Source organism: Aquarana catesbeiana, linkage group LG02 (assembly GCF_042186555.1).
Source record: "Aquarana catesbeiana isolate 2022-GZ linkage group LG02, ASM4218655v1, whole genome shotgun sequence".
NCBI lineage: Eukaryota > Metazoa > Chordata > Amphibia > Anura > Ranidae > Aquarana > Aquarana catesbeiana.
In genome coordinates this window covers 667,021,440-667,043,980 of record NC_133325.1, presented here as the reverse complement: position 1 = coordinate 667,043,980, position 22,541 = coordinate 667,021,440, and the positions used below count along the sequence as shown (strand labels likewise).

General features: G+C 46.3%; 1 protein-coding gene across 1 annotated transcript in view; it reads right to left on the bottom strand.

Moving 5' to 3' along the window:
• SLC43A2 (solute carrier family 43 member 2) overlaps positions 1-12,738 on the bottom strand; it is a 104,721-nt gene extending 91,983 nt beyond the window's left edge. The window contains exon 1 of the mRNA XM_073616635.1: positions 12,488-12,738. The gene's annotated coding sequence lies outside the window, so the exon portion shown is untranslated. The remainder of the gene's footprint in view (positions 1-12,487) is intronic.
• Positions 12,739-22,541: the final 9,803 nt, after the last annotated feature.

Sequence of the window (22,541 nt, the reverse complement as noted above, 5' to 3'; positions counted from 1 at the left end):
GCCAGGGTAACTCATCTGTCCCTAACCCCATGAACTGTTGGATTTGCGGTTACATGTGAACAGCTGCGGTGCTTGCCAGCCTGCCATAGGCTGATCACTTCCACCTGTCAGCCCAGCAACAATACACTGATTTTTGCTGCTGTCCCCCCATATTAGGCCATATGAATGAGTCCTCATATAGCTGGAAGCAGGAAGTCGTGAAAAGAGATGACCAGCAGAATTCACAACTTTAAAGGGATTTTTCAATTAAGCTAATATTGGATTGTCAAAAATGACTATTGTTTGTGTTGTTATTACAATGATGTTCTAATATGTAAAGTGTATGATGCTGTGACCATAGATTTTGTCAGTTTTCTACAGGTAATATACAGTTTCCATTTACATATTTCAACAAAACAAGGAAGTCCAGATATTGGCATACTTTTATTAGAAATAGTTTTTCTCGTATACTCTCCTTTTTACAACAGAGTTTGGGTAAGTATTCATTTGCATAGCCCCACAATAACATAACATGGAATTAATCTATTTCTTAACATATTAAAGTGGATGTAAACCCGAATTTTTTTTTTTTGATATCATACTGTAGAGTATAGGATTTCCTATCATTTGAGCCCAGTCTTACCACAAAGAGTTAATCCATCTCTGAGCAATCCTCTTTTATTGTTCAGTGACATAAATCTTGACAAACAGAGAAAAACTTTATTAAATCCTCCCCCTTGCTGTGAGTGACAGGTGATTTACATATTTCTTGTGCACTAGCCTAAGAGTCATGCAGTATTTTTTAATTCCCACCCCCTCTCCTTTCTTCAGCAGCTCTGCAAGGATTGGCTGTTCCACACCTCAGCATAATTTGGCATGCTGAAGTCATGTGGTTACTTTCCTGTTTTTTCAGTGGATGTTAGAGATCATAGCAGAAGTTCAGTGTAAGAAATACACAGGAGAAATGCATATTGACAAGGGGAGTGTAGAGGTGGGTGGAGAGCCTACTGACATCACGACTCCACCCACCGAGCTCCAGACAACAGACCCACCCACAGAATATGCAGTTTTTAGGGTCTAATAACAGACAGGGGGGAGACATTTGACAGGTAAAGATACATGCAGGAGGCATGTATATCCTTATAGATAACCCCTATGGCAGTAGTTTAGAAAGGATGACACTGGGTTTACATCCACTTTAATGTCACCAGAACTTGTACTCACGAAATATTAAGAACTTGAGCTCTATAAATAGTATTACATCTTTATGTCAGAATTCAACCATTGTTTTTTACTAGTAATGAAGTTTTCACCCATAACTGCTGTTAAGATCTACGCAGAACACTGCAATGCATGATGTGTTACTGTAGAAGCATTGATAAAATGATTGAAGCAGAAAACCGTCACAAAAAGTAATTTATTTTCTTTTGTACTTTAGCTGGTATTTAAGAAAAGTAGTTGTAGTAATGCTTTACTATTTTACTATATTTACTATTTATATATTTATATATTATATTATATATATTTATTATTATTATTATTATTTAAATAAATATATTTATATACTATTTATGTATTTATATTTACTATATTACAAAGCAGTTTCATAGCAGGAGGGATTGTTTTGGCTTCAGAGTAAAGCTAGCCACAAAGTTAAGGTTTCTCTTGCTCACCCTCCATTCACGACAAGACCCCTTTCACACGGGTGCCTCCACTATGTGGAATGCGCTTTCTCAGTGGGGGATCTCTCCGCCGATCCCCGCTGAGCAGGCAGATGACAGGTCCGTGTCATCACGGACACAGGTCCTGTGACACGGACACAGTCCCGTTCTCCTGTATGGGGCAATCAGATGGAAACGGACCACCTGTCCATTTCCACCTGATGCCATCTGATCCACTTGACACATGGAAAATAGGACCACCATCCATCTGTTTTTGCAGACAGGATCGGATCAGATGGTGGTGGGTGTGAGCAGACATGTGCCCGCTGACATCCGCCGCTCCATAGAAGACAATGCAGCGTCCGATCCGGTTCGCCTGAAAAACTGACAGGCGGCCCTGATCGGACAGCCCATGTAAAAGGGGTCCATATCAACAGATTCTCCCATCTATGCTAAATGGCATGGATGGAGGAATCTCTAGTTAAAGCTAATGTATTCAGACAGCTGTTGCTCCCTGGGAAGTCAAAATACCCAAACAATGACTGCATCTGATAGGCTGCAATCACTGTTTTGCTGAGAATTTTCCACACAACTCCTTTGATTGAGGATGAACTTTGAGGAGCTGGTGGATGTGGGGAAGGCCACCCATGGCTCAGATTTCAGCTGATTCACAGGAATCAGTCGAAATTCGAGCCATGTATGACCAGCTTAAAGCCTCGTACACACAATGAGAATATCAGAGGAATGATCGTCCGTTTTTTTTGCCTGCCAGTCTCATATCAAATATGAAAAGGTTCCTAAAGTTACGAAAACTCTTGTAAGACAGAATACAACTTCGATGCAATGTATTGTATTGTATTGTATTCTTTCATTTCAGAGCATGCGTGGTCTTGATCAGTTGATTTTTTTCTTACAAATACTTTACTAATGACACGAACAGTTTGTTCTGTTATTGTCCGAGAAAAATTTTCATGTTTGATATTTTTGCATAAACTGTCATGATCGGCTCTTGAAAGCTGTATACTAATGAATAGATTATCGGACAATCGCCCTGAATGCATTTCTTTTTCGTCCAATATTCTCATTGTCTGTATGGGCCTTAAGGGTGAAGCTGGAACCACTCCAGATAGAAGATGGATCCATGGAGACCTGGAGTAGCTTGTTCCCAACAGTGCATGGTGGAGCATGCATGAAGGGGCATTGTCATAGAATAGTACCTAGTACCGGGCCAACACTAGTAAAAGAGTTGGAAGAAGATAGCGGAAGAGCCCAGTAGAAGGCACCGGAGAGCGGGAGAAGACGGCGGAGAAGTCGTAAGAGACCCCCGAAGTCGTAAGAGACCCCCGAAGTCGGAAGAAGACCCCCGGAGCTGCCTAATAAATTACTTTAAAAACCTGTCCAGTGTGTTTTATTATTGACACTTTTTTCCCCCCTAGGTGAATGGGTAGGGGTACAATGCACCCCATACTTATTCACATAGGGTGGGGGCCGGAATCTGGGGGCCCCTTTATTAAAGGGGGCTCCCAGATTCCAATAAGCCCCCTGCCCGCAGACCCCGTCAACCAACGGCCAGGGTTGTCGGGAAGGGGCCCTTGTCCTCATCAACATGAGGGCAAGGTGCTTTGGGGTGGGGGGGCAGGGACCCATGCCCCAAAGCACCCACCCCCCATGTTGAGGGCATGCGGCCAGGTACGGCTCAGGAGGGGGGGGGGGCACTCACTTGTCCCCATCCCCTTTCCTGACCGGCCAGGCTGGTGCTCAGATAAGGGTCTGGTATGGATTCTGGGGGGACCCCACGCCATTTTTTCGGCGTGGGGGTTCCCCTGAAAATCCATACCAGACCGAAGGACCTGGTATGCTCATAAAGGTGGAACCCATGCCGTTTTTTTTTTTTTTAAATTGGCGTGGAGTTCCCTGTTATGCACAAGTCGCATGCCAAAGTCGGATCAGTTAATACGGAATCCGACTTTGATCCGACTTCAGAAAAAAAGTAGTGCAGAAACTACCTGCCAATATGAATGGTAGTCATTCAAAATCATGGAGAATGACTTGTCATGCGATTTTGCAGTTCAAAATCGTGGGACAAGTCGTATAAGTGTGAAAGGGGCCTTAATGTGATCTGATACTTTGCCCACACTAGAAAAATAAATGGGTTCCCTGCATAAAAGGCATTAGAAGTTGACTGGACCTAACTTTCCTATGCCTCTTGGACCAGCTGCTGGAGCCCCCAAAAAACTTAGTAAATACTCAGTATATGGTCAATTTAAAAAAAATGAAACATAAGGCTCTTATAAGGAGTCAGGACCATATTTGGGGACCTCAAAATCTAACTGCTAGCTCACCACTGTTGTTTTACAGCCCAACTCCATTAAATATGTGTATTGGCTTTGGACAGAATGGAGAAAGGTTTGAGAGCCTGCAGGGTTTTTATAATTGTCTATGACCCGAGAGAGAGGATTTCCCAAAACAAGACAAGAAATGAGGGAATCATCAGTGGACAGGATGGCAAAGATAAGGTTTCTAAGCCTTCTGTGCTGTATTACAGGTTCATATTAATTACCTTAAATACAGCCCTAGACATGCACTTTACACAAACCTGATAGGAAAGCATTTAACTAGAGAGGAAAGAAGTCACCAGGTTCATTCTTATCACCTGCATGTTGAGGAGCAAAGATCTAATGGTTTAGTTCCTTGGTGGATTGAAGAGTGCAGGATGGAAAGGAATCTAAAGATAACCAAATAGCTTCCATAAAGAGCCAACAAATATCATGAATCGTGATAAGGCACTGACTTTGTTTGCTTGGTTCAGGTGCTTCCTATTCTGAGCTTGGTTTATTATTGTAAAAACATCATATCAGCAAGGGGACAAACATTAACGCTTTGACCCTTCCTTTTAACACCTGGACTCTCCAAGTTTTATCAAACAAACATTAGGAAACACTACTTGTGGACCTATAAGTTATTTTATTGTGTTTGTCAATGAGAGTAAACTTTTGCTGGGTAAACAAGGAAGGTTTAGGAACACCAGCATTCTGCTAATGCAGCTAATACAGATCTGTCTACTAGTCCTGAACAGGTTGTTTTTTAGAATGCTTGGGATGGTTTTCTTTTAACTTCCCATTCATGAAAAAAACAACTATGGCAGAGGTTTTTGTAAGGCCTCTTTCACACGGGCGGACCTATCAGCAGGCGGACCCGATTGGACCCTCTATTATCCCCTATGGACCGGCGAATGTAAACAGATATGTCCATTTACACCCGCAGACATTCAGTCCGATCCGCTAAAAACAGACGGATGGGGGATACATTCCCTCATCCATCTAGCGGATAGAATCGGATGGCAGTTGGGTATAAACAGACAGACGGTCCGTTCACTTTCAACCGCCCATAGAGGAGAGCAAGCTGTGTCTGTGTCCACTACGCATCAGCAGAATTTGTCTCTGCATCTGTCTGCTGATCCCCACTGAGCAGGAGGACTCCTGGAGAAGCCTGCCCTGTGTGAAAGGGGCCTTAGGCTGGTCATACACACTGGAATCTGACAGATTCCTTTATCCACCTTATACAGAGCTTGGATGCAGCCGCTGCTCAGCCAACAATTTTCCATCTGCCTCTTTTGATTTATTAATCAAAGAATGTTGGGCAGGAGACTACCAACAGGGCAAGCCATGAAATAAATTTCCTGACGAACTAGCCTAATTGTACTCAGCGTATGGCCAGCTTAACTGTAAAGCCCCTTTCACACTGACAGACTGATCGTTTCCATGTCTGTTTTTCAGGCAGACCTGATCAGACCATCCATAGTTCTCTTTGGAGCGGTGGGTGTCAGCGGACATGTGTCCGCTGACATCGCCATCATCTGATCCAATCCTGTCCACTAAAAACAGATGAACAGGCATCAGTTCCCCATCTGCCTGGTGGATTGGATAACAGTTGAATGGAAATGGACAGTCAGTCCGCTTCCATCCAACTGCCCCATAGAGAGCGGCGGTCTGTGTCCGCTCTGCATAGCGGAGCAGACACGGACCTGCCATCCGCCAGCTCAGCGGGAATTAGAGAGAGAGAGATCCCCCGCTGAGCAGATGGATCCGCTTGACGGGGTCCATCCCATCTGAAAGGAGCCTAAGACAAAGGGTGCAAAGTAGCAATCTAGTATTCTAGGCTCAATAACATACTAATAGATATATTCTTGCCATATCTGAGTATAATCACCATTTAACAAGGTAAAATAAGTCATCATGTACCAAGGTCACCCAAGAATGGGCCAAAAATAAGGCAGCCTTACTTACAGTATGTACCAAAGTTTGCTAAGCCCAGTGGAGCTATAATGTAAATATCAACGGAACTAGTATTTTAGACAAGTACTGGTGACATTTACTAATTTACTAGCCCAAGGCTAAATACAGTTCACCAGGGAAATCCGTTCCTCCAAGCCCACAAATATCTACATCAGTTCTTCTGACCAATCCCAGTCAAGGCCAGCCACTTATCCAAAATGTAAAGAATAAACTCTCTTTTAGGATGTGATTGCTGAATAAAGCTTTGGACCCGTTGTGAAGATTCTTGGTGCGCTGGTGACATACTTCTCGCTAGCTACCAAGCACCCTGTGTGGCAGGGCCCACCTGCTTCCAAGCAACCGAGCACACTGTGGTAGGTGTTGCCTGTGTTTAAGCAACCAATAGAAAGGAGGGGGGGGGTGTGGAACATGGGAACTGACAAGCCCCCTCACCCTGCATACCTAGTGATGGCACTTGTCTCAGGAAAGTGCCTGGCTCCCAAGACAAGCACCATCAATAATAGCTGGTTAAATATTCATCTGGTGGGGGTGGGGGGACTCTGTCAGCCATGTTATCTCAGCAAAGAGACAAGCTAGAAAGATGAGAAAACATGCTACGTGTCCCTTGTCACCTGGTGGACAGGAGCGTTCTATAGGTGTCACAGAGACAGGAAGTAAGAGGAAATCTCTGCACAGGGTCACAGAGAGTATAGTTTGCCTCTGTGCAGGGGGACTTTTCTTATCAAAACCAATTTGTAGCAATAATTGCTACGATAATTCCATCCAAGGATGGAACAAAAATAAAACTGGGCTGGAGTTATTCTTTAAAGTGGTTCTAAGGTCAAACTGTTTTTTTTTACCTTAAAGTGGCTCTAAAGGCTAAAGGTTTTTACCTTTTTATTCTATGCACGAAGGTAAAAAACCTTCTGTGTGCAGCGATGTTCACGATAGCCTCGGATGTATGGGGACTCTCCCTCCTCATTGGCTGAAACAGCAGTGGGAGCCCATTGGTTTTGCACACAGCAGCCCCAATCTTCTTCTTTTCGGGTGCCCAGTCAGTGCTCCTCCCCCTGGTGCGGCTTTTTCTAGGAGCACTGTTCGAGGGGGAGGAGCACCGACGGGGCAACCGAAAAGAAGATGATCTGGACTAATGAGGGCAAAACGATTGCACAGAGCAGGTAAGGCCCCTTTCCCACCAATGGACCGATTGTGTCCCCTGTCTGTTTTTCAGGCAGCCCGGTTGGACCACCCATTGTTCTCTATGTGGCGGCGGCTGACACCCGCCCGCATCCGATCCAATAAAATCTGCTAAAAACAGATGTATGGGGATACGTTCACCATTTGTCCAGAGGATCAGATCAGATGACATGCAGTCCGCTTCTATGCGACCATCCTATACAGGAATGCAGGCTGTGTCCGTGTCTGCTCTGCATAGTGGAGTGGACACGGACCTGTCATCTGCCTGCTCAATGAGCAGGCGGATCCGTTTCGTCTGAAAGGGGCCGAAGTATAAAATGTTTGTTATTTAAAACAAAAAACAAAGCTTTAATGCCACTTTAATGCATTCCCCTAAAAAACGCCCCACTAACTATTGGCTGCCACTGCTGTCACTCAAAGTCAGTTAGCCAATCAGAGGTGAGAGGGGTGGGGATGGGTCAGGGCTCTGTGTCTGAATGGACACAGGGAGCTGCGACTCGGCTCGGGTGCCCCTATAGCAAGCGGCTTGCTGTGGGGTGAACAGGGGGGGAGAGGCCAGGAGCACCGAAGAGGGACCCGAGAACAGGAGGATCCGGGCTGCTCTGTGCAAAACCAACTGCACAGAGCAGGTAAGTATAACATGTTTATTATTTTTATAGGGAAAAAAAACAAGACTTTACAATCACTTTAAAGACACCACTTGTACCTATAATAAGGCTTACATGTAGGTACCGTGAATATCTCCTAAACTTGCACAATTTAGGAGATATTTACTGTATCCGCATATACTGACGTCATTGGCGCATGCACACTGAAGAAATGGCCGTTTCTTCAGTAGCCATGCCGTGACCGGTGGCTGCCGCGCGTATACGCGGGTGTGATATCATTGCGGCTCCGGCCAATCACAGCGAAATAACTACGGGAGACATGTCGCCGGTCACATCGGTGTACCGGGACCTATGCAACAGCTTCGGTCTAAGGTAAGTATTCCAATAATTAGGGTGAAAAACAAGAAATGTTTTCAATTCCTTCCAGGAAAAGAACTAGAACAATGAGGCAAGGTTCACACTATCCCGCCCCGGGAACACACGTGTTTACCACGTGTGAGATAAACGTACGGCTTTTTATCAGACGCACCAATAATTCTTTATAGCCTACTAGCTCATTATGCCTTTGTCTACAGGGTTTTTCTCCTGAGTTTACAAGCACTTTAATCATGAGTATGAGGCTCTATTCATATCGGAGTGACCTGTGCTGTGGGTAGGGCAGTCCATTCATTTTCATGTCCTTAGAAACACAAGGAAAAAGTCCTGGAGCCTTTTCTTTAGAAGACCCCACAAGGAATTACATGGTGCTGTAGCGCACACATGAAAACGCAGGCGTTTTGCCGATGTATGTGTAAGGCTATTAAGAACTATTGATGCGTTTGATAAAAAGCCGTACGTTTATCTCACACATACGTTCCGGGGGGCGATACTGTGAACCTTGCCTCATTGTTCTAGTTCTTTTCCTGGAAGGAATGGAAACATTTCTTGTTTTTCACCCTAATTATTGCTTATAGACAGGATGTGGAAGACATTAGCAGAATCATTGGCTTATATAAATGAGCATGGAGTGTGGAACAGGTAACTGCTGCAATTAGTGGAAATGGGCGACCTTGCTGTAATGCAATTATAAAGGATTTTCCTATCGCTGTATACATGAATGTACGTGCTGTGTGCAGTCTGAGTACAGCCAACACATCCTATAAATATAGAGACGTCCGGGCTTATCCCGGGACAGCGCCTCATCCTTTCACACAACATCTTCAATCCTCGGCCGCCCGCCTCACACTCCCCTGACTGAGGTGAAACAAAACAAATAAGCGCGCTCCAGACGTGAACTACCCGCCCCCTCATAAGCCGGATTGGAGGGTCGATACTAATGCACGGCCTGTGATTGGTCGCTGAGCAGCAGCAAAGCACGCGGAGGAGACAGGTGTCAGAGTAGCCGGTTTGAACCGGCAGGCGCGAGACTGCGGCTCTGCGGCTAAGTGCACGAGAAGAGAGCCGGGAAAGCGCGAGGGTGGGAGGAAGTGGGGGAGGAAGACGGCGGAGAGAGAGAGAGTGTGTGAGGGAGACATGGAGGAAATGTCACCAAGTGGCGACAGAGAATGGCTTCTAAACATTACTGGGTTATGGTAGAGGGAGGTGAGAGAAGACACCGCGGAAGTCAGCCATGTACAGCTCCTCACCAGGGTGACACAATGATGGGGGAGGACGGGGGTGTACAGGAAAGGAAAGCTGAAAAGATATGACAACTGAACGATGGACTTCTCTAATCTGCTGCCTCTTGGCGTGTCACATATACCATGGGGGCCACACATACCATACTATGAAGGCCACATATACCATGGGGGCCACATATACTATGGAAGTCACATATGCCATGGGGGCCACACATATACCATGGGGGCCACACATACCATACTATGAAGGCCACATATACCATGAGGGCCACTCACACTATGGGTGTCACATATACCATTAGGGGGCAACTCATGCTATTGGTATCCCATATACCATACTATGAAGGACACATATACTATGGGTGTCACATATACCATAGGGGCCACTAATACTATGGAGGGCACATATACCATGGGGGGCCACTCATACTATGTGTCACATGTACCATGGGGGCCACATATACCATACTATGAAGGCCACATATGCCATGGGGGCCACTTATACTATGAAGGCCACATATACCATGGGGACCACTCATACTATGGCCGTCACGTATACCATGGGGGCAGCAATGCCCAACACACATAAGGAAATTTGCCTTGATTCCTATGATTTCAGTTCACATTATTAGGGAAGTACATGTAAATCACACACCCCTGGACAAAACATGTTACCCTTTACCAGACATGTGGGGGGTACTCTAATGTCACCCCCACACAATGGAAAACGCAGCAAGTGTTCAGGTGAGGGAAACCACAAAAGCCTGGTATGGTTCCGTGTGGCTGCCCTACAGGTGCATTTTGGAAGAAGGTTCCGGGACCGTTTCCTGCAGGTACAGCCCACCTATTCCAATGTAATGGTTGCTGTGCCTTGTGCAAACGCACAGCGCCATAATAGTGTGAACCTAAAGACTAGAGGCTTGTTTACATCAGATGCAGTCAAGTGCATTCTTAAACACAGAACAAAGGCACATGCAAGAGAAATGAAGAAAACACGCATGAATGCGCACACATGCACCACAACTTAAGAAAACATTGAAATAAAGGAAGAAATTATTTAAAAAAAACACCGTAAATGCACTATAAGGCTCTGCTCACACCTAGGTGTTTTGTTTTCAGGCAAAAAGTCCCACAATTTTTTACGCGATTTTGTACAGGTCAAAATGTCAACAATGTAAAAAGCAGAAAACGCCTGTAGTCTGCCAAAAAAGAAGCCCCTGTACTTTTTTGAGCTTCAGGTGTTTTGCTTCAGATGACAAAACACTCAGATGTGAAAAGGTACCATTGAAATGAATGGGATTTGTCGGGTGTTTTTCGAGCTAAGGCTTACAGCAGAAAAAACGCCCAAAAACGCCTAGGTGTGAACAGAGCCTCAATGAACATGGAGACACACATAGTGAACGCCGAGATTGTAGTGTAAATGAGCCCTAAAAGTAGGACATCGCATTGTACCCCCTATGGTGAATAAAGAGGAATAAAATGTCACTTTGTAACATTTCAATAAAGTTGAAAGAAAAAAATAATTGACAACAAATCTACTCTGTGCAAACAACTCCTACAAGCATTCTACTGTACCTGCCTGATGAATTCCAAAAATAGTTTGATCCCCCCAGAAATGTTTCCAGCTGACCCCCCTGTGTTCTCTGATGACCATAATCAGTTACATTGTTCCCAGTTTTTCTTTGAGGACTATATGCCCCCCCCCTCTATTTAATGGAGAAGAAGAGTGGGGGAGTGTTGTTCTATTCTATGGTGACAACGTTGCTCCTCCAAAGATACAATAGAGCGAGTGTTTTCACCCTATGGCTGGCCATACATTATACAATTGTATTCTATAGATTTCAATAGATTTACCAAAACCATATAATATGATGTCAAATCTAAACACTTTCGATTTGTATGCAATCAGGCAGGTCCTTCTACTACACAGTAAATCTAAAGGAATTTGAATAAGAAAATTGTATGGTGTATGGCCAGCTTTAAGACAGAAAGTGTGTCAGGATCACCAGGTGAAAATAAAGGGGGCAAAAAAGAAAATGAAGGCAGCCAGCATATCTATAGCCTGATAAGCTGCAACGTGTGACATTTTTGTTCTTGGGATTTTTAGATAAAGTTGACTAAAGGGGTGTTGGATGATAGAGGGGGGCGTTACTGTGGAAAGGGGGAACTGGTGAGGAGAGAGGATGTTACCCTATGGGGGGGGGGGGTCAAAAAAAAAAAGAGGGGATCCCTATTCTATAGTATGTCATCAGCTGGTAGCGCAGGACAAACAGAAATGATGCACTGTAACCCATAGTGATAACGTTGTAACTTATAATTAAAATGCTGTAACCCATAGCGATAACGAACGCTGTAAGCTATAGTGATAACGCTGTATAATAACGCTGTAACCTATAATGAAAACGCTGTAACCCATAGTGATAACGCTGTATAATAACGCTGTAACCTATAATGAAAACGCTGTAACCCATAGTGATAACGCTGTAACCCATAGTGATAACGCTGTAACCCATAGTGATAACGCTGTAACCCATACTGATAACGAATGCTGTAAGCTATAGTGATAACGCTGTAACCTATAATGAAAACGATGTAACCCATAGCAATAACTTTGTAGCCCACAGCGATAACACTAACCATAGAAATAACATGGTAGCCCAGAACAATAACGCTGTAAACCATAGAAACCATCCCCAGCCTTCATGACTGAACAGCTGACTGCTTCCTATTGATGTGTGAGCCCCTCGATCGGCGGGCGGTGCAGTGATCGGTGGGGATTATTATCTCCGGGAAGGAGCCCCGTATCCTCTCCGCACTCCGGACGGTGATCGGTCCGTACAGTGACAGAGGACACGGAGCGATCACTCAGCGCAGGATTAGTCGGTGTCAGTAGGCAGCAGTTAGGATATGACACCATAGAGACTGATAGTCATCATCATCATCATCCCCCATCATGTACATGTTCCCACCGGCGGACACAGTACGGGGAGTGTACAATTGTCAGTCCCGTCCTGTGATCACTGTCATATCTCTATGATGTGTGATGATGGTGGTCATTGATCCGGGCTGTCACCCCCACTCCCCATCATCTCCCCAGCCCTCTGCCTCCATCCCGTACACGGGACATCACTGGTCACTTGCTGTCTTACCGGCTTATCAGCTGTGAAGATGACAGTGCACACGGGCCGGGGATCTGGGCAGCTCAGTTCGATATGTGGCCAATGACGGCGGTGGGGGGCCCCGAGGCTGCTGCGGATCTCAGGTTGACTTGGACCGGATGGGTGCCGGACGGTGCCGCAGCCTCTTCTTGTCCTTCTCGGGCCCGGCCGACTTGTTATCTCATTTCTTTATTCAGGTCCTTTTTATTATTGCGGAGCCTCTGAGAAAAACAATGAGCGCATTTGATTGGCTGAGGCTGGCTAGAGACAGAAAGCAGCCAATGAGAATTCGGCTAGATAGAGAGAAGAGATGGAAGGAAAAAGCAGAGTGAGCAGAGGAGAGCTGAGTGAAGTCAGAGAGGCGAGAGTGAGATCGGAGCAGATAACTATACAATGGGCTCCTCTATACACAGGACGACCCAAATCCCAGCTCTTCCTCCATCCCCTATTTATTGGAGGATAATAGGATTTACTACTATGGTTTATAGTCCTATGAGGAGCTGATATGAGCCTGATCTCCTTGTTTTATACATCACATACTTCAACAGCACCATGGGGGGGGATCTGTACTCTTAACACAATCATTTGTAGCCACCCTATTAGATTATTGTATTGTAACTGTAATGTTTCTTTTTTTTATTGTAAAGCAGTGCACAAACTGTTGGCACTATATAAATCCTGTATAATAATAATAATACTGACGTTCCACCAGGATCACTATGGGAAAACTTCTCTGGATGTGTATAGCTGCCAAACATGTCTGTTTGTTGTTTGCTTAGAAGGAAACCTGACTCCAGATACACCGGTCAAGGGCCAATGGCAACTGAGAGGAGAGACAAAGAAGACAACGTACCATCACCCACCAAGCCAACAAATAGACATTGGAAGCTTCCTTCACTCTCCAGACAAAGACATTGCTGAATAATGACTGGTCAAGCAATACAAATGAAGAGATAAGTGTCCATTCTTGGGACTGTATACTTCTATGATATATAACATCTGTATTTCAGTAATTATTCACCATCAAATATTACATAGTTACATAGTTAGGCTGAAAAAAGACACAAGTCCATCCAGTTCAACCATAAAAACAAAAAAAACAAAAATATCGTACAATCCAATATACCCAATTCTATACCCACAGTTGATCCAGAGGAAGGCAAAAAACCCCAGAAGAGCATGCTCCAATTTGCTACAGCAGGGGAAAAAATATCGTACAGTCCAATATACCCAATTCTATACCCACAGTTGATCCAGAGGAAGGCAAAAAACCCCAGAAGAGCATGCTCCAATTTGCTACAGCAGGGGAAAAAATTCCTTCCTGATCCCCCAAGAGGCAATTTGGATTTTCCCTGGATCAACTTTACCTATAAATGTTAGTACCCAGTTATACTATGTACATTTAGGAAAGTATCCAGGCCTTTCTTAAAGCAATCTACTGAGCTGGCCAGAACCACCTCTGGCGGTAGTCTATTCCACATTCCACATCTTTTCTTCTAGGCGTAAAGAGTGCCCCCTTGTCCTCTGTGTTGATCAAAAAGTGAATAACTCAACACCAAGTTCACTATATGGACCCCTTATATATTTAAACATGTTGATCATATCCCCCCTTATTCTCCTCTTCTCAAGAGTGAATACATTCTGTTCCTCTAATCTTTCCTCATAGCTGATCTCCTCCATGCCTCTTATCAGCTTGGTTGCCCTTCTCTGCACTTTCTCCAGTTCCCCGATATCCTTTTTGAGAAAAATATTCTTTTCAATAGCTCTTGTTTTTGAGATCACAATGTGCGACAAACAAGCTTTTGGATATACAGTATCTCACAAAAGTGAGTACACCCCTCACGTTTTTGTAAATATTTTATTATATCTTTTCATTTGGCAACACTGAAGAAATGACTCTTTGCTACAATGTAAAGTAGTGAGTGATCAGCTTGTATAACAGTGTAAATTTACTGTCCCCCCAAAATAACTCAACACACAGCCAATAGTGCCTAAACCACTGGCAACCAAAGGGAGTACACCCCTAAGTGAAAATGTCCAAATTGGGCCCAATTAGCCATTTTCCCTTTCCGGTGTCATGTGACTCGTTAGTGTTACAAGGTCTCTGGTGTAAATGGGGAGCATTGGTGTTATGGATCTCACTCTCTCATACTGGTCACTGGAAGTTTAACATGGGACCTCATGGCAAAGAACTCTCTGAGGATCTGAAAAAAAAGAATTGTTGCTCTACATAAAGATGGCCTAGGCTATAGGAAGATTGCCAAGACCCTGAAACTGAGCTGCAGCACAGAGGCCAAGACCATGCAGTGGTTCAACAGGACCTGGTTCCACTCAGAACAAGCCTCGCCATGGTCAACTAAGGAAGTTGAGTGCACGTGCTCATCGTCATATCCAGAGATTGTCTTTGGGAAATAGACGTATGAGTGCTGCCAGCATTGCTGCAGAGGTTGAAGGGGTGGGGGGGGGGGGTCAGCCTGTCAGTGCTCAGACCATACGCCACACACTGCATCAAATTGGTCTGCATGGCTGTTGTCCCAGAAGGAAGCCTCTTCTAAAGATGATGCACAAGAAAGCCCGTAAACAGTTTGCTAAAGACAAGCAGACTAAGGACATGGATTACTGGAACCAGGTCCTGTGGTCTGATGAGACCAAGATAAAACGTATTTGGTTCAGATGGTGTCAAGCGTGTGTGGCGGCAACCAGGTGAGGAATAGGGATGAGCTTCGTGTTCGAGTCGAACCCATGTTCGACTCGAACATCGGCTGTTCGATCGTTCGTCGAATTGCGAACGATATGGGCCGTTCGCGCCAAATTCGTGTGGCGCGTCACGGCCCATAATTCACTGCGGCATCGCAGTGCATTGCTTGCTGATGATTGGCCAAGCATGCACTATGACCCGCATGCTTGGCCAATCACAGCGCCGCCTTAACAGAGAGCCTTAATTGGCCAAAGCCAAGGAGGCTTTGGCCAATTATGGCTCAGGGGATTTAGTACACGCCCCACACTATATAAGGCCGCCTGCACGGCGGCCCTGTGCAGTGTGTTCCAGTGTGCTTAGAGAGAGAGAGAGACAGTGTCATTTCATTTGAGTTAGCTAGATTAGGCAGGACAGTCAGTCAGTTAGCTGCACTTAAAGTGTATTGTGTATATATATGCATCCCAGGTGTTGCATATATATATATATACACTGTATTCAGTTTAGCTAGATCCATTCCTGTTATCTTCTAGACTATTTACATTTAGTGCAGTGCGTCCTGCTCACAGTGTTCAGCTAGATCCGTTCCTGTTATATTCCTACTGACAGGCAGGCTTGTCTTGTTACAGCATTTTGAAGAAAATTACTGGTGTTCTTTTGATCCTATTAGTACCACAGTCAGGCAGCTAGACTATTTACATTTAGTGCAGTGCGTCCTGCTCACAGTGTTCAGCTATCTGTTATCTTCTTACTGACAGGCAGGCTTGTCTTGTTACAGTATTTTAAAGAAAATTACTGGTGTTCTTTTGATCCTATTAGTACCACAGTCAGGCAGCTAGACTATTTACAGTTAGTGCAGTGCGTCCTGCCCACAGTGTTCTGCTAAACCTACAAGTAAGTGGGGTGCGTCCTGCTCACAGTGTTCAGCTAAACCTACAAGTTAGTGGGGTGCGTCCACCTCACAGTGTTCAGTTAAACCTACAAGCTAGTGGGGTGCGTCCTGCTCACAGTGTTCAGCTAGATCCGTTTCTGTTATCTTCTTACTGACAGGCAGGCTTGTCTTGTTACAGTAAATACAGCTACCTGAAGAAAATTGCTGGTGTTCTTTTGATCCTATTAGTACCACAGTCAGGCAGCTAGACTATTTACAGTTAGTGCAGTGCGTCCTGCTCACAGTGTTCTGCTAAACCTACAAGTTAGTGGGGTGCGTCCTGCTCACAGTGTTCAGCTAAACCTACAAGTTAGTGGGGTGCGTCCACCTCACAGTGTCCAGCTAAACCTACAAGCTAGTGGGGTGTGTCCTGCTCACAGTGTTCAGCTAGATCCGTTTCTGTTATCTTCTTACTGACAGGCAGGCTTGTCTTGTTACAGTAAATACAGCTACCTGAAGAAAATTGCTGGTGTTCTTTTGATCCTATTAGTACCACAGTCAGGCAGCTAGACTATTTACAGTTAGTGCAGTGCATCCTGCTCACAGTGTTCTGCTAAACCTACAAGTTAGTGGGGTGCGTCCTGCTCACAGTGTTCAGCTAAACCTACAAGTTAGTGGGGTGCGTCCACCTCACAGTGTTCAGCTAAACCTACAAGCTAGTGGGGTGCGTCCTGCTCACAGTGTTCAGCTAGATCCGTTCCTGTTATCTTCTTACTGACAGGCAGGCTTGTCTTGTTACAGTAAATACAGCTACCTGAAGAAAATTGCTGGTGTTCTTTTGATCCTATTAGTACCACAGTCAGGCAGCTAGACTATTTACAGTTAGTGCAGTGCGTCCTGCTCACAGTGTTCTGCTAAACCTACAAGTTAGTGGGGTGCGTCCTGCTCACAGTGTTCAGCTAAACCTACAAGTCAGTGGGGTGCGTCCACCTCACAGTGTTCAGCTAAACCTACAAGCTAGTGGGGTGCGTCCTGCTCACAGTGTTCAGCTAGATCCGTTCCTGTTATCTTCTTACTGACAGGCAGGCTTGTCTTGTTACAGTATTTTAAAGAAAATTGCTGGTGTTCTTTTGATCCTATTAGTACCACAGTCAGGCAGCTAGACTATTTACAGTTAGTGCAGTGCGTCCTGCTCACAGTGTTCTGCTAAACCTACAAGTTAGTGGGGTGCGTCCTGCTCACAGTGTTCAGCTAAACCTACAAGTTAGTGGGGTGCGTCCACCTCACAGTGTTCAGCTAAACCTACAAGCTAGTGGGGTGCGTCCTGCTCACAGTGTTCAGCTAGATCCGTTCCTGTTATCTTCTTACTGACAGGCAGGCTTGTCTTGTTACAGTATTTTAAAGAAAATTACTGATGTTCTTTTGATCCTATTAGTACCACAGTCAGACAGCTAGACTATTTACAGTTAGTGCAGTGCGTCCTGCTCACAGTGTTCTGCTAAACCTACAAGTTAGTGGGGTGCATCCTGCTCACAGTGTTCAGCTAAACCTACAAGTTAGTGGGGTGCGTCCACCTCACAGTGTTCAGCTAAATATACAAGCTAGTGGGGTGCGTCCTGCTCACAGTGTTCAGCTAGATCCGTTTCTGTTATCTTCTTACTGACAGGCAGGCTTGTCTTGTTACAGTAAATACAGCTACCTGAAGAAAATTGCTGGTGTTCTTTTGATCCTATTAGTACCACAGTCAGGCAGCTAGACTATTTACAGTTAGTGCAGTGCGTCCTGCTCACAGTGTTCTGCTAAACCTACAAGTTAGTGGGGTGCGTCCACCTCACAGTGTTCAGCTAAAGCTACCTGTAGAAGGTTGGTGGTGTTCTCATACTACAGGCAGGCAGTTGATTTTGCTAGCTGCAGTATCAGTACATATATATATATATATATATATATATATATATATATATATATATATATCCCAGCTTAGTGCAGCTACAGGCCATTAGTATGTCTGGAAGGCCAAGAAGGAGAGGCAGACAGTCACAAGCCAATAAGAGAGGGCAAGCAGGCTCTGTGTCTAGTGCTGGTCGTGGAGACGGTGCATCCTCATCAGCACGTGGCCATGGGACACGCTTGGCCTTTTTTTCGGCAGCTGGCCATGTTGAGCCGCAACATGCGGAAGACTTGGTCGAGTGGATGACCAAGCCGTCCTCATCCTCCTCATCCTCTCTCACCCATGCCCAGGGTACTTTGTCTGGCAAAGCAGCGGCCTCTTCCCTCGGCTCAATGTCATCAGTGACTCCTTCCCTAGCCCCACCATGTCCTCCTGAGGAGTCCCTCGAACTGTTTGACCACAGTGTTGGGTACATGCTCCAGGAGGATGCCCAGCGTTTGGAAGGCTCTGATGATGATACTGAGCTCGATGAAGGCAGTAACACGAGCACGGACAGAGGGGGTGCCCAAGAAGGACAGCAATCTGGCAGTCATGCTCCCCCTGCTGCAGCATACTGCCAGGTTTGCTCCAGTGATGAGGAGGGAGGGGATGATGAGGTCACTGACTCAACGTGGGTGCCTGATAGGAGAGAGGAGGAGGAGGCGGCACATCACCAACGAGGCAGGATGCCCTCCAGGGGCCAGCCTAAGGGCAGCACATTGACTGCATCACACCCCAAAGCTCCACATGTGCAGGGCGCTGCAGTCTCTGCGCGTTATTCAAAAAGTTCTTTGGTGTGGGCCTTTTTTGAGACGAGTGCATCAGATCGCACCGCTGCTATTTGCAACATATGTCTCAAGCGTATCTCGCGTGGCCAAAACATCTCCCGCTTGGGTACCACATGCTTGACCAGACATATGTTGACCTTCCATGCAGTTCGTTGGCAAGCGTATCTAAAAGACCCACACCAAAGAACAAAGAGGACCTCTGCTTGCTCCTCATCAGCTGAGATTTCCAACCCCACTAGACCTTCAGTCCTCTCTGAGACCTGCACTGAGAGGAATGAAGGTGTAGAATTAGGTGTGTCACAGCCACGTACTTGTGGGCAATCTGATTTTGGTACACCGACGCCAGATTGTACCAGGCAAATTTCCCTGCCCCAGCTGCTGCACCGCCGAAAGAAGTTTGCTCCCAGCCATCCACATGCCCAACGGTTGAATGCTAGCTTGGCAAAATTGCTAGCACTTCAACTGCTGCCTTTTCAGTTGGTAGACTCTGCCCCCTTCCGTGAGTTTGTGGAATGTGCGGTTCCTCAGTGGCAGGTACCCAAACGCCACTTTTTCTCATGGAAGGCGATTCCGGCTCTCTAGCATGTGGAAGGCAATGTCCATGCCTCGCTGGACAGGGCGGTCAGCGGTAAGGTGCATATTACCGCTGACTCATGGTCCAGCAGGCATGGACAGGGACGTTACCTAAGTTTCACGGCGCATTGGGTGACTCTGCTGGCAGCTGGGAAGGATGCAGGACAAGGTGCAGTAGTGTTGGAGGTTGTTCCGCCACCACGCCTCCAAAATGCTAATGATTGTGACACACCTCTCTCCTCCACCCCCTCCTCTTCTTCTTCCTCCATGGCCTCTTCCTCGGAACCAGCGGTGCTCCGTAGTCGTTCAAGGGGCTACGCAAGTACGCAGGCCAAAAGATGCCATGCGGTGCTTGAGCTGGTGTGCTTGGGGGACAGGAGCCACACTGGGGCAGAGGTTCTGTCAGCTCTGCAGGGGCAGGTTCAGAGGTGGTTGAAGCCACGCCAACTTAAGGCAGGAATGGTGGTTTGCGACAATGGCACCAACCTCCTCTCTGCCCTCCGACAGGAACAAATGACCCATGTGCCCTGTTTGGCTCACGTCCTTAACTTGGTGGTGCAGCGGTTCTTGGGCAGGTACCCGGGCTTACAGGATGTCCTGAGGCAGGCCAGGAAAGTCTGTGTGCATTTCCGCCGGTCATATAATGCCAGTGCTCGGCTGACGGACCTCCAAAAGGAGTTTAACCTGCCCAAGAACCGCCTAATCTGTGACATGCCCACCAGGTGGAACTCAACGTTGGCCATGCTGCAGCGGCTGCACACGCAGCAGAGGGCCATCAATGAGTACCTGTGCGACTATGGCACCAGGACAGGGTCAGGGGAGCTTGGTTTTTTTTCCCCACGCCAGTGGGCCATGATCAGGGATGCATGCACTGTCCTGTCACCATTTGAGGAGGCCACAAGGATGGTGAGCAGTGACAGTGCATGCATCAGTGACACTGTCCCCCTTGTCCACCTGTTGGAGCACACGCTGCGTGGAATAATGGACAGGGCACTTGAGGCAGAACAGAGGCAGGAAGAGGAGGACTTCCTTAGCTCCCAAGGCCCCCTTTATCCAGACAGTGTTCCTGCGTGCCCGCCGATCACACAGGAAGAGGACGAGGAGGAAGAGGAGGAGGAGGAGGAGGAAGATTGTGTCAGTATGGAGGTGGAGCCTGGCACTCAGCATCAGCAGCAGTCTTTAAGGGATCAGTCCCAAGAAACACATGGACTTGTACGTGGCTGGGAGGAGGTGGCTGCGGACCATGTCGTCCTTAGTGACCCAGAGGACTCCGGACCGAATGCCTCAGCAAACCTACGCTGCATGGCCTCCCTGATCCTGCAAAGCCTGCGTAAGGATCCTCGTATTCGTGGTATCAAGGAGAAGGACCAATACTGGCTGGCAACCCTCCTTGATCCAGGTTACAAGGGTAAGGTTGCGGACCTTATCTTGCCATCGCAGAGGGAGCAGAGGATGAAACATCTTCGGGAGGCCTTGCAGAAAGGTCTGTGCAACGCGTTCCCAGAGACTGGGAGGTTACAAACTCCTGTTTCTGGACAACGTGTTGCTGAGGCTTCGGTCAGTCAAAGAAGGAGCGGTGGAGAAGGTGGCCGTCTGACCGATGCGTTCAGACAATTTTTTGGTCCGCAGCCCCAAGGTATGATCGGTTCCAGCAACCATCGCCAGCGTCTGTTTTACATGGTGCAGGAATACCTAGGGGCAAGATCAGACTTGGACACCTTTCCCACCGAAAATCCTCTGGGTTACTGGGTCTTGAGGATGGATCACTGGCCAGAGCTTGCACAGTATGCAATTGAGCTACTGGCCTGTCCTGCATCCAGCGTTCTTTCGGAACGCACATTCAGTGCTGCTGGAGGCGTGGTAACCGATCACAGGGTTCGTCTGTCCACTGACTCGGTCGATCGACTGACCTTCATAAAAATGAATGAGTCTTGGATCACCACCAGCTACCAAGCACCTGATGCTGATGTAACCGAATATTTTTTTTTGAAATCTCAGATCCCTTCAAAGACTGCCTATGCTGATGCTGAGTGACTATCCCTGAGTAATTATCCTCTTCCTCCTCAATCATCACGCTGATAGCTTGTAAGAACATTTTTGGTTCTGGGTGCCACCACCAGTGCCTAAGGCACAATTTTTCAGCCCCTGTTTAACAGGGGCGTGTAATTACGATTTTTGATGTAATACTTTGCAGCAGGGCTCGTTCCTGCATTCCAACTAGAGTGTCTGTGAGGGGTTGCAGTGTTGTGGCACCAGCACCAGTGCCTAAGGCCCAATTTTTCAGCCCTTGTTTAACAGGGGCGTGTAATTACAATTTTTGATGCAATACTTTGCAGCAGGGCTCGTTCCTGCATTCCAACTAGAGTGTCTGTGAGGGGTTCCATTGTTGTGGCAACAGCACCAGTGCCTAAGGCCTAATTTTTCAGCTCCTGTTCAACAGGGGCATGTAATTACAATTCTTGATCTAATATTTCACAGCAGAGCCCTGTGAGGGCTTACAGTGTTGTGGCCACAGCAACACCTAAGGCCCAAATTTCTGCTGAGTATATAGGGCAGGACCCTACTTTCAAACAACTAACTTACAAACAACTCCTACTTGCAAACGGAAGGAGACAACAGGAAGTGAGAATAAATCTACCCCTAGGAAGGGAAATTCTCTCCTGTAAGAGTTAATATGGGAAAAACATTTCTCCTTTCCACTGATGCTTTCCAATCCATTGGGACAAAAAGTGAGGTGAAATCTTCTGAAGAGGAGGAAAGACAGCAAAACAAATGTCACAGGGGTGATAACCCTTCCCTATGTTTTCCAAAAAGCTTAAAAAAGATTTTTTGGCTGGAGCTAAACACATTAAAAATGTACCCGTTCAAAATTACAAAGAGATTCTACTTAACAACAAACCTACAGCCTGTATACTGCTGTTCAGAGTATATAGGGCCTGGTGGCCCCACACCTTTCCTTATTTTAATTTGGGTGCGGGGTTCCCCTTAATATCCATACAAGACCCAAAGGGCCTGGTAATGGACTGGGGGGTACCCATGCCGTTTGTCTCACTGATTTTCATCCATATTGCCAGGACCCGACATTACATTAAACCCGCAAGCAGTTTTAAATGAGATTTTTTCCTTTAAAAATGACATTTGGTGCAGGGACTGTTCTAAACACGGGAAACACGCGTCACTTTACAGGCATA